This window comes from Rhincodon typus, chromosome 14, assembly GCF_021869965.1.
Source record: "Rhincodon typus isolate 14 chromosome 14, sRhiTyp1.1, whole genome shotgun sequence".
NCBI lineage: Eukaryota > Metazoa > Chordata > Chondrichthyes > Orectolobiformes > Rhincodontidae > Rhincodon > Rhincodon typus.
In genome coordinates this window covers 40,375,558-40,400,559 of record NC_063345.1, presented here as the reverse complement: position 1 = coordinate 40,400,559, position 25,002 = coordinate 40,375,558, and positions in this window count along the sequence as shown.

The window sequence follows — 25,002 nt, the reverse complement described above, 5'->3', positions numbered from 1 at the left end:
GTGATGGATGAAGTGAAGCTGACTTGTAGGTCACTTTGCAGCAAATAGCATAATTCAAGATATTTTTAATTAGAAAATAAAGATTTGACAGGTTGTGATTCTCAATCAAAGACAGATAGAGGCACTTCTAACTGTTGGTGGTCTTCCTGATGATATGACTCATTGAGGTAACACACCATAAATTAAGCCCCTCTATTCCTGGAGTTCTACCAAATATTAAAGCCTTTTTAAAAGTTATTCACATTATCCCAATTTATCTGACTCTCAGTCCAAGACTGACAGAAATCACAGACCGGGTTTCTGTATTAAACAAGCATTATACGTAAGAAGACTATATCTACAAGTAAACAGATACAAACTGTTGGTCTTTAATGCTGTTAACTAAACCTCTAATGCCCTTCATAAACACTCTCACTCTCACACTATTTGTGGAGGTAGTCAGAAAGTCAGACCAGTGGTCTTTGTTTCCTGGTTATGATTTTGAGTTTGGGTGCCTGGTTAGATGCAGCTCTGACAACACTCAAGCTTGACATCATCCAGTACAAAGCAGCCCATTTTATTGGCACTACATCTACTCCCTCCACCACTGCCGGTCAGTAGCTGCAGTGTGTACTATCTCCAAAATACACTGCAGAAATTCACCAAAGATCCTTAGATAGCACCTTCCAGGCTGATGACCACTTCCATCTAGAAGGATAAGGGCAGCAATTACATGGGAACACTGCCACCTGCAAGTTTCCCTCCAAGCCACTCACCATCCTGACTTTGAAATATATCGCCCTTCATTCACCGTCACTGTCAAAATCCTGGAATTCACTCCCTAATGGCATTGTGAATCATTCCACAGCAGGTGGACTGCAGTGATTCAAGAAGGCAGCTCACTGCTACATTCCCAAGGGCAATTAGGGATGGGCAATAAGTGTCAGCCAGCCAGCAACACCCATATCCCATAAATGAGTAAAAGAAAATTATCATTCTTTGGATAGCCAGATACTTGGTGTTCAGTTATCTTTCTCTGGAACCTTCCATTGGTTTGAGAGAAGTACAAAGCAACTGATTCACTTGAAAAATGTCTCTAATTATCAATTCAAAAGCTGTAGGAATGGTAACTGGCTTTTTACAGGTTTGAACTGAACTGTTTTACTGCAGAAAACAGGCAGCTTAAGCTGGGGAGAACAATAGCACACTCTTTTGTGTCTTTCACACTTTGTGTCTGTGTCCCTTTGACAGTTCCAACCTGCTCAGTTAATTCAGAACCAGTTTGTAGTGATTGTAACATGACCTCATAGAATATGATACCCCTGATTGGGGCTGTTAGTCTTGTCCAATCAGGGAACATTGGCTGATAAATATAAACAGGAGTGTCAGAGGTTCTGCTCACTCTGAGAGCTGGCTCTGAGGGAGCTGCATTGCTGTCAAGGACTCTCTACATGTAAATAAAGGGTGACTTGGTGATGAGATATTGGCCTATCTGGAGTTATTTCAAGTTTCACTTTAAAAATTTTGTTCATGGGATCGGTGTCACTGACTAGGATTAATTAAGTCTTTATTGCCCCCATCCCTGAACCTAAGTGGGGAGTTAAGGTGACTTCTTGGCTCCTGATCCTCTACACAGTCCAGGAACCTGTAGCTACAGAGATAGAGTTCACAATAGTATTGAGATCCTTGTTATGAAATTACGAAGCCACTCTTGTAAATTCTTGTTTTTAAAAACAGACTTTTTTTTCATTACAGCTCACAGTTTTTAAAGACATAAACATAAGAAGACACAATCCTTACACTGACAAATCAGTGAGATTCACCTCTGGTGCATCCCCACCAGTTGAAATTCTTCTAAAACACTTATTTCTTGCCTTAAGAAGCAAAAAGAGAAGGGATTTTCCAATATAACATTGTTCACTATATGAAATGATGGGGCACTATGGGAATGGCAAATATCCAGACAAATAGTATAATCAGATGAAAAGATTGTTGACAACAGCACAAATACTGCACATAATAAAGCTAAATTCTTGTTCTTTAAACACTTCTCTGCTTACAGGATTGTTATAATAACCCTGGATTCACCTACAGCACAAGTGAAAATTAATCAATGCAAATGAGATGGAGGTAACAGAAATTGATTTCAGAAATTGGGGCATGCACTCAGACCAGGCAAAGATGTGATGTTGCAGATCTCCATCTGTCTGTGTTATGAATACGCTAACTGTAGATGATAGCCTGTGGAAACCCAAAGTCTCAGCCCGTAGGAAAACAACATTTATTTGTAGAAGAATTCTTCTTAATCACCGCGGTCACATTTCAAAGTGTTAAAATGTGCCGCTTGAGAGTGGGAGTTATAATTTCTGTCACAGTTCATGCATGAATAGTTGAAATGAAGGAGATGCAGTCTAACCGTGACAAACCAGTCATCCACTGTTAAATGGGATGTTAAAACCATTGCCTGACTGTTGCAAAAAAATGTTTGAAGTTCAATGAAATTGATATCCTTTTAACACCAGAACTTCCTATATTATTCTGATTTTATTCCACTGTGTTGGGAAGGTGGATAGAGGGGGCTCTTTGTGTTATGAAGTTTATCTTTAGTTATGTGGGCTGAAAATGTAATCCCACTTCAATGTTATCACAGGGCTGGTGGTCATAAGCCTTGACCATATCTGTTCATGTATTTGAACCTGTTGTTCTTGCCCAACCATGCAAGGTCTGCTCATTTACTTAATTTGAGGATATTTTCCTTGCTCTAACGTGCAGTTTAGTTGTTGAAGGAATTGAAGCTCTTCTTGCTCTTTGAGGGCATTCAAAAAAAATTTGAGGGTTCCACAGAATGCAGTTTGGATCTTTACAGGAGCCTGCAAAACCACACAACTGTATTCCATCCTGCACTGCAGTCTTGCTGTAAAACAAAGACATACTCCTGAAAATCATGTCAGTGACCAAACAAGAGTCTGCTTGAATTGGACCTGACACTATAGAAACTGCCTCTGCTGGCTTCAAGTAGATCATGTCTTTTGAAGCTGAGTACCATAATCAGTTTTTTAACCATGAAGATCAAAATATAGGTAGATGAAGTTGACTTGAGGACCTCTTGTCAAAAGTCACAGTGCTGCCCGACTACTTCACTGATATACAACTCCTAATGTACATTCTCATTGACCTCTGCTGTTTGTATCTTCAATGGAAATTAATACCTGGTCACCCATCAATACTACCTGACTCTTTTTCTCCATCCTCTGTTCTGCCTTATTCATGGTAATGACATACAATGGTAGGCTCATATGTAATGCTCCAGCAGCTGCGGAGAGCCTTCGCTGTGCATAAGAAAGTGGAAGATATGCTGATGAACTGACTCTATCAGAATCAAGTCAATGTATTTGTAATCAGAAATTCCTCCCAAACCAATTGAAAAACACACAGTGTTTAACTCTCCAGATTTGCAAACGCCTGACGTTTGCTTTTGATCAGTTTATCCTGGCAGCTGCTCTGCGTCTTGTGTCTGAAACTAATTTATCCAGGGTTCATAAACACTGCCAATCCAGAAAAGTTGCAGCTGCTACACCACTGGCTCACACTGACATATGTAAATACAGGCATTCAGGACATGTTGGGCAGATTGCAGGAAGATACAGGAGCAAAATGGAACACAGTGGGGACGGTGCATGAATGAACAAGGTTGAGAAACAATTTAATGGCCCAAAATGGCCAGAAATGACTTGTACCTGATTTTCATACCTCTAAAATTAAAATAGTTCAAATATTAACAAAAGAAGTCTAAATATTGTTTCGCATTTTCAAAACATTAAGTCTGTAATAACACACCTCCTCCCAACCTTAGTTCTGGACACATTTGACAGTGGACTAGAGAGAGAGAAAACATCTGGATAATACATAATAGCATCAGGGTGTATTGTTCCTAGCAACAGAATGTACCATTGTTTAGATGGAATGGCCCTCTGCTGTGTGTGTTTTCGATGGAGAAAGCTTGTAAAGAATGTCAGGTGGCTCATTCACCTCCTAGTCATCCACCTTTGAGCTGACTGCCAGCATATGCGATATTGGCAGAATTAAAAATCCATAATCTTCCAGTTTAAATAAATGATTAAAGGTCTATCAGCCTTGTTAGTGAACCTACTAATCAGGATAATATACTGTCCATGTCATGATTCTTGCCAGCATGTCAGCTGACTCTCTTTCAGGGCTGAGCAGTCCATTTGTAAATGCAATCGATTGTTGGATCAATTTTCAGTTGATTTGCTCAGCAAAGAGCAGTAATCCTCAGTGGGGTGAAACAGGAATACAGTCAATTAGAGTTACCTCTGCAGTCAGCCAAGGAGCTCATCCGGTTTCCCTGCAAGTGTTGTCCATAGTGAGCCATGGACTTAGTCCTACAAGAGCCAATGGATTTGTGTCCTTGCACTCTGTCCTTTACGGAAGGAAATCTGCCATCCTCACCTGGTCTGGCCTACATGTGACTCCAAACCCATTGCAATGTGGTTGACTCTCAATTGCCATCTGAAATGGCCTAGCAAGCCATTTAGTTGTACCAATCACTACAAAATCTCAAAGAAATGAAACCAGACAGATCAGCTGGCATTGACCTAGGCACTGGAAAAGACAATGGCAGAAACAGCCCTGTTGACCCTGGCAAGTCCTCCTCACTCGTACCAAAATTGGGAGAGCTGTCTCACAGACTAGTCAAGCAACAGCCTGACATTGTCTGTAAGGGATGATTCCACGAGTATGATTACGTCCCAGATACCACCATCACCATCCCTGGATATGTCCTATTTCACTGGCAGGACAGACCCCAGCAGAGGTGGCGCACAGTGGTATACAGTCAGGAGGGTGTTGCTCTGGAAGTCCTCAACATTGATTCCAGATCCCATGAAATCTCATAGCTTCAGGTTAAACATGGGCAAGGAAACGTCCTGCTGATTACTACATACCGTCCTCCCTCCTCCATGTTGAACAACACTTGGAGGAAGCACCAAGGATGGCAAGGGCACAAAATGTACTCTGGGTGGGGGATTTCAATGTCCACCACCAAGATTAGCTTGGCAGCAGTACTACTGATCGAGCTGGTTGGGTCCTAAAGGACATTGCTGCTAGATGGGTCTGTGGCAGATGGTGAGGGAAACCACAAGAGGGAAAAACATACTTGACCTCATCCTTACCAATCTACCAGCTGCAGTTCCATATGTCCATGACTGTATTTGGTAAGAGCGACCACTGCATAGTCCTTGTGGAAACAAAGTCCTGCCTTCACATTAAGAATAACCTCTGTCGTGTTGTGTGGCACTATCATCGTGCTAAATGGGAGAAACTTTGAACAGGTCTAACAACTTATGGCTGAGCATCCATGAGGTACTGTGGGCCATCAACAGCAGTAAATTGTACTCCAGCACAATCTGCAACTTTGTGGCCTGGCATATGCCCCACTCAACCATTACCATCAAGCCAGGAGATCAACCCTGGCTCAATGGAGAGTGCAGGAGGACATGCCAGGTGCAGCACCAGGCATACCCGAAGATGATGTGTCAACCTGGTGAAGTCACCAAACAGGACTACTTGCATGCCAAACTGCATAAGTAGCAAGTGATAGACAGAGCTAAGTGATCCCACAACCAACAGATTAGATCGGAGCTGTGCAGTCCTGCCACATCCAGTCGTGAATGGTGGTAGATGATTAAACAACTCACTGGAGGAGGAGGCTCCACAAATATCCCAGTCCTCAATGATGGAAGAGCCCATCACATCAGTGCAAAAAATAGGGCTGAAGCTTTTGCAGTAATCTTCAGCCAGAAGTGCCAAGTGGATGATCCATCTTGGCCTCCTCCAGTGGTCCCCAGCATTCCAGATATCGGTCTTCAGCCAATTTGATTCACTCCAAGTGATATCAAGAAATGGTTGGAGGCACTGGATACTGCAAAGGCTATGGGCCCTGAAAACATTCCAGCAACAGTGCTGAAGGCTTGTGCTCCAGAACTTGCTGCTCCCCTAGCTAAGTTATTCCAATACAGTTACATAACTGGTATCTACTCAGCAATGTGGAAAATTGCTCAAGTATGTCCTGCACATAAAAACCAGGACAAATCTAAACTGGCCAATTACCGCCCATCAGTCTACTCTCGATCATCAAGAAATGATGGAAGGTGTCATCAATAGTGCTATCAAGCAGCACCTTCTCAGCGACGCCCAGTTTGGGTTCTGCCAGGGCCACTCAGCTCCTGATCTCGTTACAGCCTTGGTTCAAACATGGACAAAAGAGCTGAATTCCAGAGGTGGGGTGAGAGTGACAGCCCTTGATATCAAGGCTGCATTCAACTGAGTGTGGCAACAAGGAGCCCTGGCAAAACGGGAATCAATGGGTATCAGGGGCAAACGCTCCGGTGATTGGAGTCATACGTGACACGTAGGAAGGTAGTTGTGGTTGTGGGAAATCAATCATCTCAGCTCTAGGACATCTCTGCAGGAGTTCCTCAGGGTAGTGTCCTAGGCCCAACCATCTTCAGCTGCTTCATCAATGACCTTCCCTCCATCATAAGGTCAGAAGTGGGGATGTTTGCCGAAGATTGCGCAATGTACAGCATCATTCACGACTCCTCAGTTACTGAAGCAGTCCATGTTCAAATGCAACAAGATCTGGATAATATCCAGGCTTGGGCTGACAAGTGGCAAGTAACATTTGCGCCACACAAATGCCAGGCTATGACCATGACGAATAAGAGACAATCTAATCACTGCCTCTTGGCATTCAACAGTGTTACCATCATTGAATCTCCTACTATCAATATCCTGCGGGTTATCATTGATCAGAAACCCAACTGGACTCACCACATTAACACAGTGGCTGCAAGAGCAGGTCAGAAGCTAGGAATACTGTGGTGAGTAACATGCCTCCTGACTCCCCAAATGCTGTCCATCATCTACAAGGCACAAGTCAGGAGTGTGATGGAATGCTCCCACTTCCTGGATGAGTGCAGTCCCATCAACACTCACGAAGTTTGGCACCATCCAGAACAAAGCAGCCTGGCTGATTGGCACTACATCCACAATCATCCATTCCCTCCACACTGACACTCAGTAGCATTAGTGTATACTATCTACAAGATGCAGAAATTCACCAAAGATCCTCAGTCGGGACCTTCCAAACCCATGACAACTTCCACCTAGAAGGACAAGGGCAGCAGACATAATGGGAACACCACCACCTTCAAGTTCCCCTCCAAGCCACTCACCATCCTGACTTGGAACTATATTGCCATTCCTTCACTGTCACTGTGTCAAAATCCTGGAATGCCCTCCTTAATGGCATTGTGGGTCAATCCACAGCAGGTGGATGACAGTGGTTCAAGAAGGCAGCTCACCACCACCTTCTCAAGGGCAATTAGGGATGGGCAATAAATGCTGGCCAGCCAATGATGCCCACATCCCACAAATGAATGGAAAAAAAAATTCTAGGGATTGGGCCGTGGTCAGTCCTGCAAGTCAAGTGCAAATAGTCCAAGGATTACAGATAGATCAGTCAGGGTGCTATGGAGACCATGGTGTCCACGGTTTGGGCTGTGATCATTCAGGCAGTCCTGCCAAGTCATTCAGGGGTTGGGCCATTGTCAGTTTTGGGGTGTTGGGCAATAATGTTCAGCTCAAGGCCAAGGATAGGCTTTATTGTACTGGGTTACTTGGGGAGTGGAGACAGTGATGGGGGATAATTGTACATGGTGGGGTGGGACTAGAGAACGATGCCACACTATTGTGGAAGCTGTGCTCTTCACAACTGGAGCCAACAAACAAGGGATGTCCTGGGCACAGACGAAATGGGGGAATGAGAATAAACTTTTGAAGATGAAGGTGAGCCTGAAGATCAAGACATTGAACGCGAGGGCTGTCCATGAAAGCATGACAGAGCATCATAGAACCTGAGAGGTCGGAACTAACTTAACTGAAGCCCACTTGTTGGAGGTATGCACTAGTTTAGGACTTTAATTGTTAAACTTTTTGTTGGTAATATGGAAAGCAGCTTTCGCTTAGTGCAAAGGATGTGTAGACATGGTAACTTGTGCAGCCCTTGACCTTTTATGTTGCTGAATAAATGTCTTGTAATCTATAAAATTATGTGCTTGATATCTTTCAGTGATCCTTCTTTCAAGTATCCACACATAACCTGTCCTACTTATGTATGAGTAGAAATAGTGAGGTGTGCCCAGTGAGTGAGTAGGAAGCACACAGGACAGGTCTGTTACAGGCTGGTAATGATTGTTGATTAGATTTGATGCACGCAATACAGAGTTGTTTCCCACAAGCCTTGGTGAAAGCTGTGTGCAGGAGCAGAGTATCTGTGTGTGGTAACAAAGAGAAGATGCTGTCGCTTATCCTTACAGAATACACGAGTTCGTTGATCTTCTTCCTGCAGGACTGGAAATCCCTGGGGCACGTTCCCTGGGTTACAGCACTGACCCAAGCTACTGTTTGTTTGGCTGCAAGTTGGCTTGGTCTGGTGGTGAGGCTTCCTCTGGCAGTCAGCTGGGAAAATGATAGCATGCCCCATCCACTGATATCTCCAGGTTCCTTCTGTATAGCAGGGAGTGTGTCTTCCCTTCCTCTATGCCAGGTGTTCAGTAATAGCCGTTTAGCACCATAATATGAGGAGCACCTCCTGGCCCACAGCATCTGAATTTGTGCGCAGCAGTGTTGTGTCTGCCAGATGTCCTGGCAATGGGGACCTCTCTGGATGTGCAATTCTTGGAAAGGTGTCCGAGAGCCCAGTTCCATGATTCAAGGAGGAGAAGGGCAGAAGTTTGATAAGTAAAATTATTCTGCACCATCGTGGATGCCATGAATCTCTCTCAACAAAATGCTTTCATTTAAAATGGGAAAACTGATGCCATAGTCTGGATTCTGTGCATTTGATTCTACTGTACATTACATACACTTAGCTGACTAACTAGACACTATTCTGACTCATTGCACAAAGACAGTGTAGCAAGCACCTTTTACAACAGAATGTCATGCAGCTGTCTTGAAGATACACTGCCTGATTGGTCTGGAATCTATACAAAAACATAACAGCTCCCTTTTTCCCTTTAAAGGATGTGAAGAACTTTCTGATAACATGCACAAGGATGCACATAGATACGTTGACTCAGATATTCAGAAACTAGAGATTTTCTTGGATAGCGAAGACTGGAATTATGTGGTTGGGCCATGTGGAATCACAGCTGACTTTGGGGTCTGTGCTTACTGGTGTTACTTTACATTACATATACATAACTAATTGGATACTGTACACTGACTCCATTGTACTGTGAGCCTGATTGAAAGTGAGGTGAGTATCTTTATACAAAATGTCACGTCAAAATGTCATCTAGTTCTCTTCAAGGCATGCTACTTGTTCAAAAACACAAGTTGCTGGAGAAGCTCAGCAGGTCTGGCAGCATCTGTGAAGAAAAGATCAGAGTTAATGTTTCGGGTCCGGTGACCCTTCCTCAGAACTAATGTTAGCTAGGAAACGTTGGTTTATTTGCAAAAGATAGGAAGGGGGAGGGAGTAAGGAGTAAATGATAAGTGGGGATAGAATCTAAAGAGAGAGAAGCGCAGTTGGAGAGACAAAGGAGTTGATAATGATCTGGCTAGGATGGTGAATAACTGTTAATGGGGACTGTTAGTGACTAACAATTGGTTGTGTGTAATGGCAGGTTACATAATAAAAAGGCCTGGTGTGTGGGGTAGGGGACTAGGACATTGGAGAGTTTAGGCCCTGAAAACCTGAAGAAAATCTGAAGAAGGGTCCCGACTCAAAATGTCAACTTTCCTGCTCCTCTGATGCTGCCTGGCCTGCTGTGTTCCTCCAGCTCCACACTGTGTTAACGTATTTATCATGCTTTGTATAAGTCAATCATCACCAGTTGAGCTTGATTTGCTGTCTATGTTATATGGAAAAGCAAAGCCAAATTAGAATAATTTTCAAATCATGCGGCCTCAAAATTATTTTTCTCAAGTGATTTTCTCTCTAGTATGATATATTGGAGATTACAAAACGAAGGATAGCGCATACAATGTATTGCTTTCATATTTCCAGTGGTTTCAGTTCAAGTTTTGGAAGAAAGAACATAGATGGGCAGAGATTTTAAATTTGTACATGAAAATGTTGTTTTCAGACAGTATTGGTTCAGTTGCCTATCAACTTTCATGGACCATGAAATGGATGGGGTGTACATTGAGCAATTCATCTGATAACATTGTTTAAAACCCCTAAGGAGGTGGGAGCTTCTGGTAGATGTGTGGAGCATGGTGCTTTTTAAGTGAATTCTTGAGCATATTTCGCCAAGTATGTTTGGGTCAAAATGTAAGCTTGATATTTTGGATTTTAGCTGAATTTATCCCTAGGGAAATGGAGACACTTTGCAATAAATCTTTGTAAGATAACATAGGGTTGAGTAAAATTTGTGGCAAACTGGGATGCGCTTGGGTCTATGGAAGAGATGAGTTTGATAGAAAAGGGAATCCATTGGAAAGCATTTTTCAGTTTTCACATGTTTATTCAGTTCAGTGATAATTATTACCAGCAACAATTTCAACTTGGCAGATGATTTTTTTTTACTGTTTGTTGCTCAAATCCATGTAAAACATGAAAACATCTGTAAACAGAAATTTGTATTGACATCACTAATAAAAGAATTACTTTCCGTGAGGAATTATGAAGACAGTGACTATTTGCCTTGTTGTCAATAATTTCTAATTAAAAAGGCAATCATGACTTTAGCAGGAGTGGTTAATTGTATAATAACAGTATTAAAATAGTCCAGAGAAATGTTTTGTGCTGAGTAAATGCCAGAGTGCATTCCCGCTCTGTATTTCTCTGACCTCTGTCTCAAATACTTTATTTAACTTTGCTTTTGCTTACAAATGCATTATTTGCCTGCCAGCATGTTTATGGTGCTTTATGTGCTGACATCCTACATTAACTTGTTACTCAATTTACTTGTTCAGCCTTTTATGTGCTGCTTCAGTCTTTATCTCTAATCAACCGTCAATTGGTTCAAGTATTTACCTCATTCATACATTTAAATTATTCCTAGAAAGATTTAACAGAGCATAAAATTAAACTAACTTCAATTTTTAGTGTTACTTCAGTTGTTATTTAATGTAGTCCATTCTCTATATTGTTCCTATACCTGTTCAGAATTCTTACAAATGCAGAAGGTCATATTTCTTTACTGTTTGTGAGATCCTGCTACATGCTTAATAGCTTCTCTGTTTTCCTGCACAATATTACTTGATACATTTCAAAACAGTTGATTGTGTACAAAATACATGAAATGTTTGATAGATGTTGGATGTTAGTAAGTTACAGAATGATTACAGCACAGAAGAACACATTCAACTTGTTTAGTCTGTGCCTGTTCTTTACCAGAATAATTCAGCCACGCCTCCTCCTTTTTCCCTGTAGCAATGCTTTTTTTTCTCTCATGAGATATTGACCCAAATCTCTACAGAAACCCTTGATTAAATCTGCTTGAAACATATTCTCAGGCAAAGCATTTTGGATCCTACCCAGTCAATGCATAAAATAAGTTTACTCATGTCTTCCTTGCTTCACTTGCCAATAAGGGACTGACGAAATGCATCTTTTTGTTTCCTTTTAAGTTGGAATAGAATGCAAGAACAGGAAGGAGAAAATCACTACTTACTTTGGTTCAAGATAAAATACTCAAAGGAAGATAAATCATCAAAAGGTGTCAGAGTATGGAACACAGAGCAAAATGCCCTGAAATATATAGGAATATAATTGAGTACCCTATTACCTTGCCCTGCTTTAGAAGAACACAGTGTAAAATCACTTATTTATAAACGTCATCAAAGACTGGGCTGAATTTTCCTGAGGAGTGATAATATCTTTTCTTTTTATGAACGGAGGGAGAACCTCATTAATGAGTGGAAATTCCGATCTGAATGTCCTCAGAAATGTGGAGCTGTACTTCCATTCTGACAGTTTTTTTTTGTAATTGCAGAATTCTCAGAGGCAAACGAACCATACCCCTTTCCATAGCAGCCAGCTGCCGGCTGCTGAAATTTGTAGGTTCCAACGGCCATTTTGATTGTTGCTGTCAAATGGTAGGTACATCAGGCAAGAGTGATGTTGCAGTGAAAGGTAGGACACCAATGTGTAGGGAGTAGGTTACCAGCAGGGAGGTTAGATGCCAGATGGTGAAGGTGGGTCAGTTCCATTGGGTCTGGAATGGAGGAACGGGGTCAGGTTCTTGAGTGTGAAGGTGTTCAACTGTAGGGTAGAGGAAGTGGGGTAGGGGGAGGTGTCAGGCTCTTGCTGGGAGGATGGGTGCAGAACTGGGGAATAGGATGGTCAGGTCCAGTGGTGTTGAAGGAACATCAGGTATAGAGCAGTGGAAAGGGGTGTGTGGGTCCAGAGCGGATGAAGAGGACTGGGTCCCAGGTCTGTCAGGTCAGGATCTGTGGACTGTATGTGGTCTGCAGGATGTATATTTGGCGAGTGCCTGAGGTGAGTATGGTGTCACTTAAACAGTTACCAAGGAATTAGACTATGTATTTAATAATTTAACTTTTCCTCAGTAACTATTTTCATAATTTCATTGGAACCCTCCAAATTCTCTGATTTGCAATGGATACTTTCAGAGGGTTCCAAGACTAGAGGAATTCTGCAATGGAATCTTCAATTTCTCAGCAAATCCTTCTGTGTCTGCTACAACAGGGATTCTGCGAGGTCCCCATGTAAAACTCCCATCCATGCTGGAATAATAAATGTCAGGACATTGGAAAAGCAGACCAATGAATTACAGCATTGTAAAGCATCGCAATTGATTTCATCCATAATATGTTAAATGTGAATACATTGTTCTAGGTGACCACCAGTAACTGTCTTGGTAAATAAAACAATAATTCCACTTTGCATATAGAACCAGGGAATTTCTTCATAAAGCTATAACAAAATACTGTATATTTACAGCAACCACTGGGATCTAATGCTTTGCTCAGTTGTTGATGCTCTTGCATTTAATTAATCCTCTCATTTGCTGCACATGTGACCTTGCTTTATTCAAATTGGCAATCGTGTTTGCCTGTGCAATAACATTGATTACTCTTCAAAATGTAGTGACTGTAATACATCCTGAAAGTGTGATAGAGTTTTAATTCTTTTGTTATATTCAACCATTAGGTTTCATAATAGGTATTAAAGAACTTGGATCTTTAAGTAAAAAGGTTGAATATTTATGAAGATAGTCAACACCAATTTAAAATTCTACTTCCATCCCAAAATTGTGATTCTGTTCAGATTCTGTGTAATTAACCAGGGCTGAAAATTCATTGTTAATAGAACATGATTGTTGGACTTGCACTGATTGTGCTGTGAAGTTAATCTTATTTCCTATGTCATCATGATATTTTAGATAATTAAAATCATTAAATCAACAATGTTTGATCTATGAACACTGGATCCCATTTTCATTATGAATTATTTATTTCTTTCATTATACCCTCTCAAATTAAGTAATTCCTTTACTGCTTTTAAAACTCAGTTTTCCTCCCACATAATAGAGTGAAGATTGTTCTCACTATGGATGGCTGTATTGGGAAGGGATTGAACAAGGGGATAAACAAGTTTGTTTTCTTTAAGTTTGGATGCTTCGTCAGAAATCAGTTGTTCTAATAAGTGAAATATAAATCGATTTAATAAATACAATAATTAAGAACTGGGATATTTTCACCAACATTTGCTCGTTTCCATGTGTTTAAAATGTTTTTGTTTAACAATGGCAAATTTTAAAAAATCATCCAAAAAGCAAATCATGCATATAACAAAAAGGGAGAGATGAATTCTTGATGGTTTTGACTGAGGAGGTATAACTGCTAACTAACACACTTGCCTGAACCTATTACTTTTTGAATGATGAAGGCAGAGGTATTGGGTCATTGAAATTTTCAGTATATTTCGCACTAAATGTAACTATTGGTTTCTGTTGGTTTAGGGTCAAGCATTGTACCAAACAAACTAAAAAAACAATCAATATGATGTATCCCAATAAGAATAAAATCCTAACAGTACCTGAACCTCCTGGAATGAATAAGAGACACTCTGTACAAAAGTGACCTTCTCCAAGGTACATTGTTTCAGTTCATTCAGCATCACCACTTGGGCCAGCTCCCATGTCATGATTCATTATTATATGCATTTAGAATCCTGAGCATGGATTTTAAATGGTACATCTGTGTTATGACCTCTGGACTTCCTATGATCTAATTTAAACTGGACAGGTACAACATATAGCCCAGTGACCAGAATGTGGCTCAACATGTCTCTTCATGTGACCTACGAACTCACTGTTCAAAATACAGGCAAATGAATATGACCGAATGGCAAGGAACTTCTCCTCCAATCACAAGTTGTTTTGTCCCATATTTGTTGCTGGTAACAAATGAGAGAGAGAAATGATCTGTGATAGGAAGAGCAGCTTCTATTTTGTATTCATAGTCGTAAGAACATAAGAGCTAAGAGCAGGGATGAGCAATTCAACTCCTCAGTCCTGTTCCACCATTCAATACACTCATAGCTGACCTCATCTCAGCCTCAACTCCACTTCCTTCAAACTTCCCGTAACTGTTTATTAATGAAAAAATCTGTCAATCTCCTCAAATTTACTTAGTGTCCCAGCATCCACCACACTCTCTGGAAGTGAATTCCACAGATTCACAACCCTTGGAAAGAAATAATTCCTCCTCATCTCTGCCACCTCTGAGCCTACAACTATGACTTCTCATTACCCCACAAGGGGAACATCGTCTCTACATCTACTTTGTCAATCTCCTTTAGTATCATTTATATCTCAATTAGATCTCCTCTCACTCTTCTAAACTCTTGTGAGTATAGGCCTAAACAGCTCAATCTCCCCTCATAAGACAAACTTTTCATCTCTGGAATTATTCTAGTGAACCTTCTCCAAATTACCTCTAATGAAATGATATCCTTCCTCAAGTAAGGGGACAAAACTGGACACTATACTCCAGACGTAGTCTAACTAATGTCTTGTACAGCTGCAACAATGCTTCTCTACTTTCATACTCCAATACATGAACAATTAATACCAAAATTCCATTTGCAAGGAATCCAGGGTACGTATTCCTGTACCATTGGCCCTGCTTTCTCACCTTCTCATATGGGCATCATCTCCCTAAGTGACCACAAAAATCAAGATGACAGAGTTGGCCATGTAGGCCATGAGGACTTTGAGTCACAGAAGCAGCACATGCCCACATTGGAGGGCTGGAATCCCAAGGTAGTTCAGGGTGAGGTTGGTGTCTTAGCACTTTCGTATCTGTCCTGAACAGTGTGTTACAGTATAGAAGGAATTGGGGAGTCTTACTTCAAGTAAAGACTGCTATGGATGTTGAAAAATTTCAAAAATGCAAAGAACTGGAAATGGAGAAGAGTCTGGCAGCAAGAATAGAGTCTCAGAAGACTTCAATTCTAAGGCTGGTGAGCAGGAAGACTCTGAAGGGTGGGAAAAAGGAATGTGAAAACTTCAGAGCATGAAATGACAGTACTCTTACGAGGACCACTTCAACAGGTATGAAGGAAAAATCCAAGTACTCATCCATGCCAGTCTGGTACAATTGTCGAAAGTGATAGTAGTTTTGATAGAAACATTACACTGCTTGAACCATTTGTTAGAGCAGAAAGCCCACAATGAGGCCAGAAGTAATATTATTGAAGTGACAGTTCCAATTCTTCAGTTCAGCTTCAGGTTTATATACAAAGGAAGAATGAGTCACAATATTTTTATAGTCTTTCGTTGCAATAGCCGGTGATGTTCTTGCAAGGCTAAGCATGGAAGAAATGACAACAAAGTATAAAGCAATGATTAAATCATTCAACATACACTTTAGCCGCAAAAGAAATTTAGTGATAAAATGGATAAGAATTAATCAGTAATCTCAATGTTTGGGAGAATCAATAGAAGTTATTTTAGCAGAGTAATATTGTTGAGCAGGAGACAGTGAGTACAGATTTTGAAGGATGAATTAGTTAGAGCATGTATAGTAATCGGTGTCACTGATAAAGATTTATCAGAGCCTTTTCAGTTGAAGGAAGATTTCATACTGGATGCAGCAATCCAATTCACTGCACAAGTAGAAATCAGGATTTAAAATCACTCAGTACTCTGAAGAAACATCATGAATTTTCCTGTGTAAGGATTATGACAGGTTATTCTGAATTTTTAAAATTTATGCGCTGAATTGAGAAAGCTGTTTTAAAATCAGTGTTTGAAAGGGTGGATGCAGTTTTAAAAAACAGTTAACCTAACATGCATGTCAGGCATTGTGTAAATAACCATTTGAACAAACAATAATTGAACTTTGAATTCCAGATCATTTGGAGCTGAGGGGGTGTACAGATACGGCTCTTGCTGGCAACAACAAGTTGATTGGTCTAAGGACTGATGACCATTTGTCAATGACTGAGGCCTTTTGTCTGTCAATAACTGTGTGGTTGCTTCTTAAGTAAGTGAGCAGCTTGGAACAGAGAAAGACAGAGAGAGAAAAGTGTTGAGTTTTTCTCTAGCTCAGGAGCAGGGTCTCTATTCTCTGCAGTGAAATCTCACTGTAAACCTGAGGAAAGCCAGTTTTTCTTTTCTTCATAAGTTGGTGTTTTAAGCTTTGATGTTTTAAATGATAAGTCAGAGACATGTTTATAAGTGAACCAGCCACCTTTTGTTTCTTACCAACTAGTGAAAGCATCTGGTGAAAGAGGACTGAAGCAACATGCTGGATGAAAGAAGAGTCAAAAGTATCACCTTAACAATAGAACCTGGGAACCAAGACAACTGAACTGTTTTTCCGGATTTTCCCCTCTATCCATAACCTTCTCTTACTCTGTCTTTTTGTCTGTCTTTATTTGTTGTAAGGGTGAGTTTATAAGGCAATTAGAGTTTTAATAGTATTATATGCCACCAGTTTATACTTGCTTACCTGTAGCTATAGTCTCATTACTTGTAATTCTTGTTCAGTACTGAAACCTAGTCTGTGCTTCCTATCAATCCTGGTCTGGAGGTTAGCTCAATTAGGGAACTTTGCACAATTTATAAAATCTTTAACTTCTGCCCTGACAGCAGTACACAAAAGTCTGACAACTCTGTCAGCAAAAGTGGTCAAAATACAATGCAGCAGACGAAATGCTGAAGAGGTACTACAAGTTGCTCTGGCCTTGAACTCCATTGCCTGCTTTCCTTCTTGTCCGACTATCTGGACTTGTTAAAGAAAGGAAGAAATTATTCTGTTTACTCACTCTCAGTACTCCACTGTGTGTTCATTATGAAACATATGCTGAAGTTAATCTATTTAGAATTCTGAGCTTAGTCTGATGTTTGTGCTAGAAACTTCTCCCTCAGTACCACTCCTTTCTAAACTGGCTGTGATTCCTCCCTACTGCTTGGAGTCAGTTTTCTGGATGTCCTGTTCAAAGTTCTGCTTTGGACCAATTTCAGAGAGCATATTGGCTAGTAGTTCATTGCTTTGTTCTTTGTGAGAATTGCTAAGTTCAAAATGGCTGCCAAATTTAGCAACATCATAACTGTTCCAGTTTTAATAAAACCTTAGAAACATGGTAAAATGTGATATATACTGTTTTTTTTCTCATGTTTCATGATATCTAAATCAACACAATAATTGGATCACCTTACTTATTTTACTACTCTTTTTGATTAATGTCCAATTATATATTAAAAGCACAGAATTGTTTGAGTAGAGGAAATGTTCAAATATTAATAAATCAAAATAGAAACATGTTATCACATCAGACTAAAATAACTTTCTTTACAATATATTATCAGTGTAGCTAACAAATACATATCTCTCAGTCAATTACTGGAGGGTATGGTTGATTAAAGCAAAACACCACAGCTAGTAGGATGTATTGCAAACAAAATCTTTCTCATTAATATGTAACAAAATACTGTCAACTGAAGAGAGACTGATTTACTTAATTCATCACACACAGGATCCTATTTTTCTAACTACGTCTCCATTGTAATTTTTTTATTAATGTGTTTTGAAACTCAATGCGCTCAGAAAGCTAGAGAGACTTGACTCTAAAAAGATATATTGCAGAATTTGCAGACTACTTTCTGCTGACATTGGCACTCATTTACAAATCATTGAAATAAAAATCCATTTGAAAATAAAGTTAATCTTCCTGGAGGGATTATTCAAAGTCTGTTTTGCCTATCAAATTTCTGATAAAACAGAATCAAAATTTGATTAGGCCTTCCAAATTGGGAATTTCTTGTCAAATTGTCACAGATCATTCCTAATGTCTGTCTTAGCACAGAAAGACTGCAAAATGAGTTAATTCTAATGAGAATAAATTCCCAGTTGGTCTCTGCTTCCATGTCTTTCTCTTATCCTCATTAAACAGGGATTAGGATTTGTATCCTTACTTTCAGAATGTACAATAGATACTCTTTGAAGAGTTTCACTTACAAATACAAGTAATTGTGGCCATCAGGAAATATGTGAGGGAATCTTAGTAATGGAATTGATTAGACATTTGCAGCTGTGGTATTTCCCCAGATGACCAATGCTGGTATTTATATTTGTAATATTTGACATCTCCACCACCATGTGGTACTGAGTAAAAGTTGTTTGAGGTACCTAACTACCACCAGTCCTCCCTTGTCTTTAGTTTCTCTCAGGACTATCTAGTGATTTATGGGAGAGGATACACAATCATAGAGTATCTATAGAAGAGGCAGTGTACTTAGACAACAAGACGTTTTATTGCATGCTACTGATAAGTACACCTACATTTGGTCAAGCATGATTACTAGAACCTTAAGGGACCTGGTACAGATACATCTGCTCTCTCTGAAAGCTAAAGTAAACCCCTTCTCTGAACCCATTGACTGTGTGAGACATTAATAGAATGGGTGGAGCCAATGTAACCTGAACATGAACTCCTTCAGAACTGTAACCTTATGTAACAGTAGCCATAACTGTTAGCTTGAAGTAATAAGCAGTATGCCACTTACGTGTGGTGATTCAGTTCCTTTGAACAATTGGGATGATCAAAACCATTGAGGCAATTGTTTTTTTAGTTGTTGTATCTGTTGTTCAGCTGAATAGATCAAGTCACATGTGCAGATTATGAAAGGGTGTGGCCAGGTCAAAGGGAAAATGTCGAATGCATCTCCACTCCACCATGGCGAATATTCTCCAAGTCCATATTGTGGACAGGATATCTATTGAACAATATTTTCTAGATCTTCTTAAAGGAGTCTTTTCCCACTAAGTTGAAAGTTTATTTGAGCAATAACTTAATTTTCATTACCTGAGTTTTTATTCAGCTGATTAAACATCTTACGCAATTATTTACATTTTTATTATGTGGGCTTAGCAATTTAGAACATGCTTTAAGATCTGTGAAACAATTTTAGGGATGAAGTATCAACATGTTTGTAAGAATCAGGCAAGTCTAAAGTCTTAGATCCAATCACACCATGTCAAGTCAGGTCAAGGTGACCTTTATTGCTGCCTGGATATGCAGTCAGACAATTTGAAAGCTCACGTTTCATTGAATTTAAATCAATTTTAATTCTTTTGATCAGTATAGTAACAGAACACAAAATAATTCAAATTAAATGCTTATTTGGAAATAATTAAGTTCTGGCAATTTAATTGTATCCATGTCAAATTTACAGTTGAGGCCATCACCTCAAATTCTTTAAATGTGATATTTTGCATTTACTTACTTCGGATTAATCTAAAAATGCTCAAGATCTCAATAATTTACTTTAACCTACTATATAATAAATGATAGGTTGTCAACAATGTTTTCCTTTTGTGTCAGTGAGATGGAGCATATCATGTCACTGTACTGGTTAGCAGCTGATATGATGCCCTCTGAGATAGATTTCTGAGCATTTCATTAACCTTAATTTGTAAATATTGCTTTAATTTGCAAGATTATGGAAAGAAAGAAATTATGCTGCAAACATTGAAATATGCTTACCTGAAATATTCCCTGTCCACTACTTAACGGTATTAAGTACTTTGCAATACATAGATTAATACTTTTTCAGACTAGAATGCATTTCATAAACACAGCTGGACTGTTGCTACTGAGACAGCAGTGTAGCTTGAATTGGGAAATTTCCTAACTTGAAGACGCATCTTGGTTGTGCCTGATTATATACAATTTTCATTTGGTGGTAGGTTGGGACGGCAGATGCAGAATAGGCTTGGTCCAGCAAATCTTGGAAACAGACCTTAGGGGGTCACAAGGCAGGCATGTGAAGGGGCAGGCTAGGTTGAAGGGCAGGGACATGATGGGGCAGGCTAGTTCGAAGGATATTTTTACAGTTGTATTAAAAGTAGTTACGCCTAGATCTCATCCCTCATACCACTTCTCTCCTTCCAGTCAGACCCATGGCTCTTCATAATGTCTATGCCAACCTGTGCCCCCAGCAAGTCCCATTGAGGCCTCATACTCTCCATGACCATCTCATACTTTCAATCAAGCCAAGGGGTCAATTCTGGTTCAAACAAGAGTGTGGGAGAGCATTTCAGGAGCAGCACTAAGTATATCTGAAAATGAAGTATCAACTTTGTGAAAATACAAAACAAGAGTATTTGCACTTCCAAACAGCATAAGGATAAATGATATAGCTAAGTGATTCCACAACCAATGGACCATATGTAAGCTCTGCGGTCCTTCCACATCCAGTCATGAATGGTGGTTCACAATTATGTAACTCAATGTAGAAGGAAGTACCACAAACATCTACATTTTCAATGATGGAGGATACCATCATGTCAAGACAAAGGATAACGCTGAAGTACTTACAATAATCTTCAGCCAGAAGTGCTAAGTGGTTGGTCCATTTTGACCTCCTCACAGTCTTCAGCCAACTGAATTCACTCCATGTGAAATCCAGAAACAGTTGGAGGCACTGGATTTTTCAAAGGCTATGGGCTCAGACAACATTCTGGTAGTAGCACTGAAGGCTTGTGCTTCAGAACTGGCTGTGTCCCAAGCCAAACTGGCATCAATGCAACAATGTGAAAAATTGCCCAGGTAAATCCTGTGCACACAAAGCAAACAATGACAAATCCAACCCAGCCAATTCCCCCTCGCCTTCTCAATATCATTAAAGTGATGGAAGGGATCATCAACAGTGCTATCTAGCAATAACCTGTTCACTGACACCCAGTTTGGATTCCAGCCTGACCACTTGGTTCCTGATATTATTACAGCATTAGTTCAAATACAGACAACAGAGCTGAATTCCAGAGGGGAGATGAGAGTGATTAGCCTTGATGCCAAGGCAACACTTGAATGAATTTAGCATCAAAGAGTCCTAGCAAAACTAGAGTCATTGAGAATCAGGGCAGATCTCTCCGCTGGATGAATCATAATTGGCACAAAGGAAAATTATTGTGATTGTTGGAGATTAGCCATCTCAGCTTCAGGACGTCACTGCAGGAGTCCCACAGCATGGTGTCCTAGGATCAACTATGTTTTGTTGCTTCTCAATGACCTTACCTCCAGTATAATGTCAGGAGTGGGGATGATCATTGATGATTGTATGATGTTCAGCACCAATTATGACTCCTCAGATATTGAAGCAGTCCATCTAGCAATACCTGGACAATATCCAGGTTTGGGCTGACAATTGGCAAGCAACGTTCATGCCACACAAGTGTCAGGCAATGACCATCTTTAGTAAGAAAGAATTTAACTATTGCATTGACACTCAATGGCATCATCATCACCAATTTCCCATTTATCAACATCGTGGGGGTTATCATTGACCAGAAGCTGAACAGAAGTGTCATATAATTACTGGTCAGAGGCTAGGATTGCTGCTGTGAATAACTTATCTCAGTCTCCAATTCCTGTCATTCATCTACAAGGCCCAAGTCATGAGTGTGATAGAATATTCTCCACTTACCTGAATGAATGCAGCTCCAAAAATATTCAAGAAGCTTGAAAACATCCATGACAGAGCAGCTTGCTTGATTGACACCATATCCACACACATTCAGGCCCTCCACCACCTGCAGCACTGTAGAAATTCACTAAGGCCCCTTGGGCAGAACCTTGCAAACCTGTGACCTCTACCATCCAGAAGGACCATTATGATGTGGAGGTGCCAATGTTGGACTGGGGTGGACAAAGTCAGAAGTCACATGATACCGGGTTATAATCTAACAGGTTTATTTGAAATCACAAGCTTTGGAGCGTAGCCCCTTCGTTCACCTGATGAAGGGGCAGCTCCCTGAAAGCCTGTGATTTCAATAAACCTGTTCGACTATAACCTTTTATCATGTGACTTCTGACTTTGCCCTCCCCAATCCAACACCGGCACCTCCACATCATGGATTATAGTAAGTTGGTCTTTCTTTGATCTCTTTTGTATGAACATAAGAAATATGGAGTTGATAATTTAGCCCTTCAAGCCAACTCTGCCATTTAGCATGATTAGAGCCGATCTCATTTCAGCTTTAACTCCAGATTCCTGTTTGCTCTCGGTAATCCTTTAACCCGTTAGTAATTAAAAATTTTGGGGTAGTGAATTCCACAGAATCATAACTGTTTGAGAGGGGTAATTCCTCCTCATGTCTATTCTAAATCTGCCACCTCTTATCCTAAAACTATGATCTCTATTTTAGATTGCCTCACAAGAGGAAACATCTGCTCATGAGGTTAAGTGATGTGAAAGGTTTGAAATGATCTGTTACTGATACTTAATAATCTGTCTGATTTAGACCTTTATAGGATTATAGAATCAGCAGCTGTACTTTACAGGAAACATCTATTATTACCCCACTGCAAAGCTTCCGTTATTTTTCTTTGGCTAATATAGTTATGCTTTGTTGTTATATGGTTTGTTGGTTAAATACACACTGCATTTTGAGTGAATGGGCATGGTAGGGGCATGAGCTGTCATAGACAATATGAGCCACAGGGAGTGGCTTGGGGCATGTACTGGCACTGAGTTGGTATGGAGAATTTGAGAGGTCACAGGGAGTTACTGGAGACACGTATCTTTCAAAAGGTCTCCAAATACAGATTATGTTTCATGACTCCTTTGAGAGGCTATGAATTACAAATCATGGATAAACTGGCCTGACCATGTAACTTATACGGGGCTAGAAGTTGCCCAGCCCAAATGGAGCTGATCAGGTTGGGAGGGTGGCTTCTGGGTGTGTTAGCTATATCCTTATCCTTCACAGGGTAAAATGACCAGTGCCTGGAATAGTGTGAGAATGTTGGAATTAGGCCCTTCCCATCATTTTTAACTGCCCTTGGAATCATTCTAACTCTGAAAATCCAATCCATAGTATCTGATGACCTAAAATTATTGAATTCCCACCTTTATTTTGCTGTAATAAAAACTTGTACTCTAAGTGTGTATAATTCCCAAAGTGCAGAATGTTTCTATACACTTAACTGATTCAATACATCTACAAATTTATTATGATAACCACAAAAATGGTAAATTTATAGGTTTTGCACATTACAGCAAAATTTTATTACCAAAGAGAAACCACATCAGAAATAAGTCCTTCATTTATAATGAAAGTCATTGAAATAAGAAGAAAACCTTGCATTGTCAGAGCATCTCTTATACTCTTAGCACATCCCAATTGCAATTGGATGAATGAATTACTTCTTTTACCTTAAAAGTGTAGCTATTGCTGTTTCATGCACTTCAGTTTGCAAACTCTAATAAGCCATCAACTTGTCCTCTGTTTGCTACATTTCTGCAACAGCAGTAGAACTGCACCCTCTTCTCAAACTTCGATGTGTTAATCTCCAAGAAAAACCACAACTTTCTCACACCCACAATTCACTCTGTAGTCATATATGCAACTGTTTAAGTCAAAGGGACGTGGACTTGAAAACATTTCTCATGTAACTGATTTATTCATTTTCCATGCAGGTCTAGTTGGGCCACATATAGCACTAACTGTCCTGCTCTAATTTTTTGGAACTTCTCAAAACATCATGGTCATCCCAGTGTACAAAGATAATTACAGGCTTCTTTCCTCTGTTAGAAGCCATCTTCTCCAACTACATGAACTGACGAAGCCCTTGAAGTATATAGGGAAAGTAGGAGAGAACTTAAACAAGGAATTAGAAGGGCTAAAAGGGTCATGAAAAGTCTTTAGCAAACATGATTTAGAAGAATCCCAAGGCTTTTTTTACTCATATAAAGAGAAAAACATTTGTATTTCTTGTCCTGATGCCTACCTGAATTTCAGTGCCTCTTGATTAAAATGGTAATTGTAATGTAATCCATGTGGGTTGTCTCTGGCTTGTTAAATGATCACAGCAACCATTTAATGCCAGTGGTGTCCTTCTTAAAACCATTTTTAGTTCATTAAAGTTGCAGATATTCAAGTCAAATGACTTGAATATGAATGAAATGAATGACTTGAAATGATTTGAATATTGCTAGTTAATTTTCACAATGATTGTAGTGTAACACCATTAAGTTCTGATGCTGCTGCTTCCCTTCCTCCACTAGCTCACCAAAACCAACATCCTGTAAGCTTCCCCTATCCTATGCTTAAACTTATATCTTTGTCTAGTTTCTCTCATGTCTCCTTTCATGCCCCATGAGGGCACAAAATGTCCAGAAGCCCCACCTTCCATACCTCCAGTCCTGTTCTCATTAAACTTCAGACCACTCAAATGTCACTCTTAGTCCTCATATTACCAATGTTACTCTTCAGATTTCCTTCAGATTACCTTTCCCGTATTAACTGCTTTTCATATCGCTTTCTTCACAACCATCCCTCTGTCCAGCATCAGACTGTAATCATTGCTTTTCAGATTTCCCATCATCTACTTTAATTTAGCATACTTTCTTTTCAAACTTGGCAGTGGACTGTATTTTAGACCTTGAATTTAAAAAAAACTGTATTATCTCAGGGAACATCATAACTGATCATTTATAATACATTACA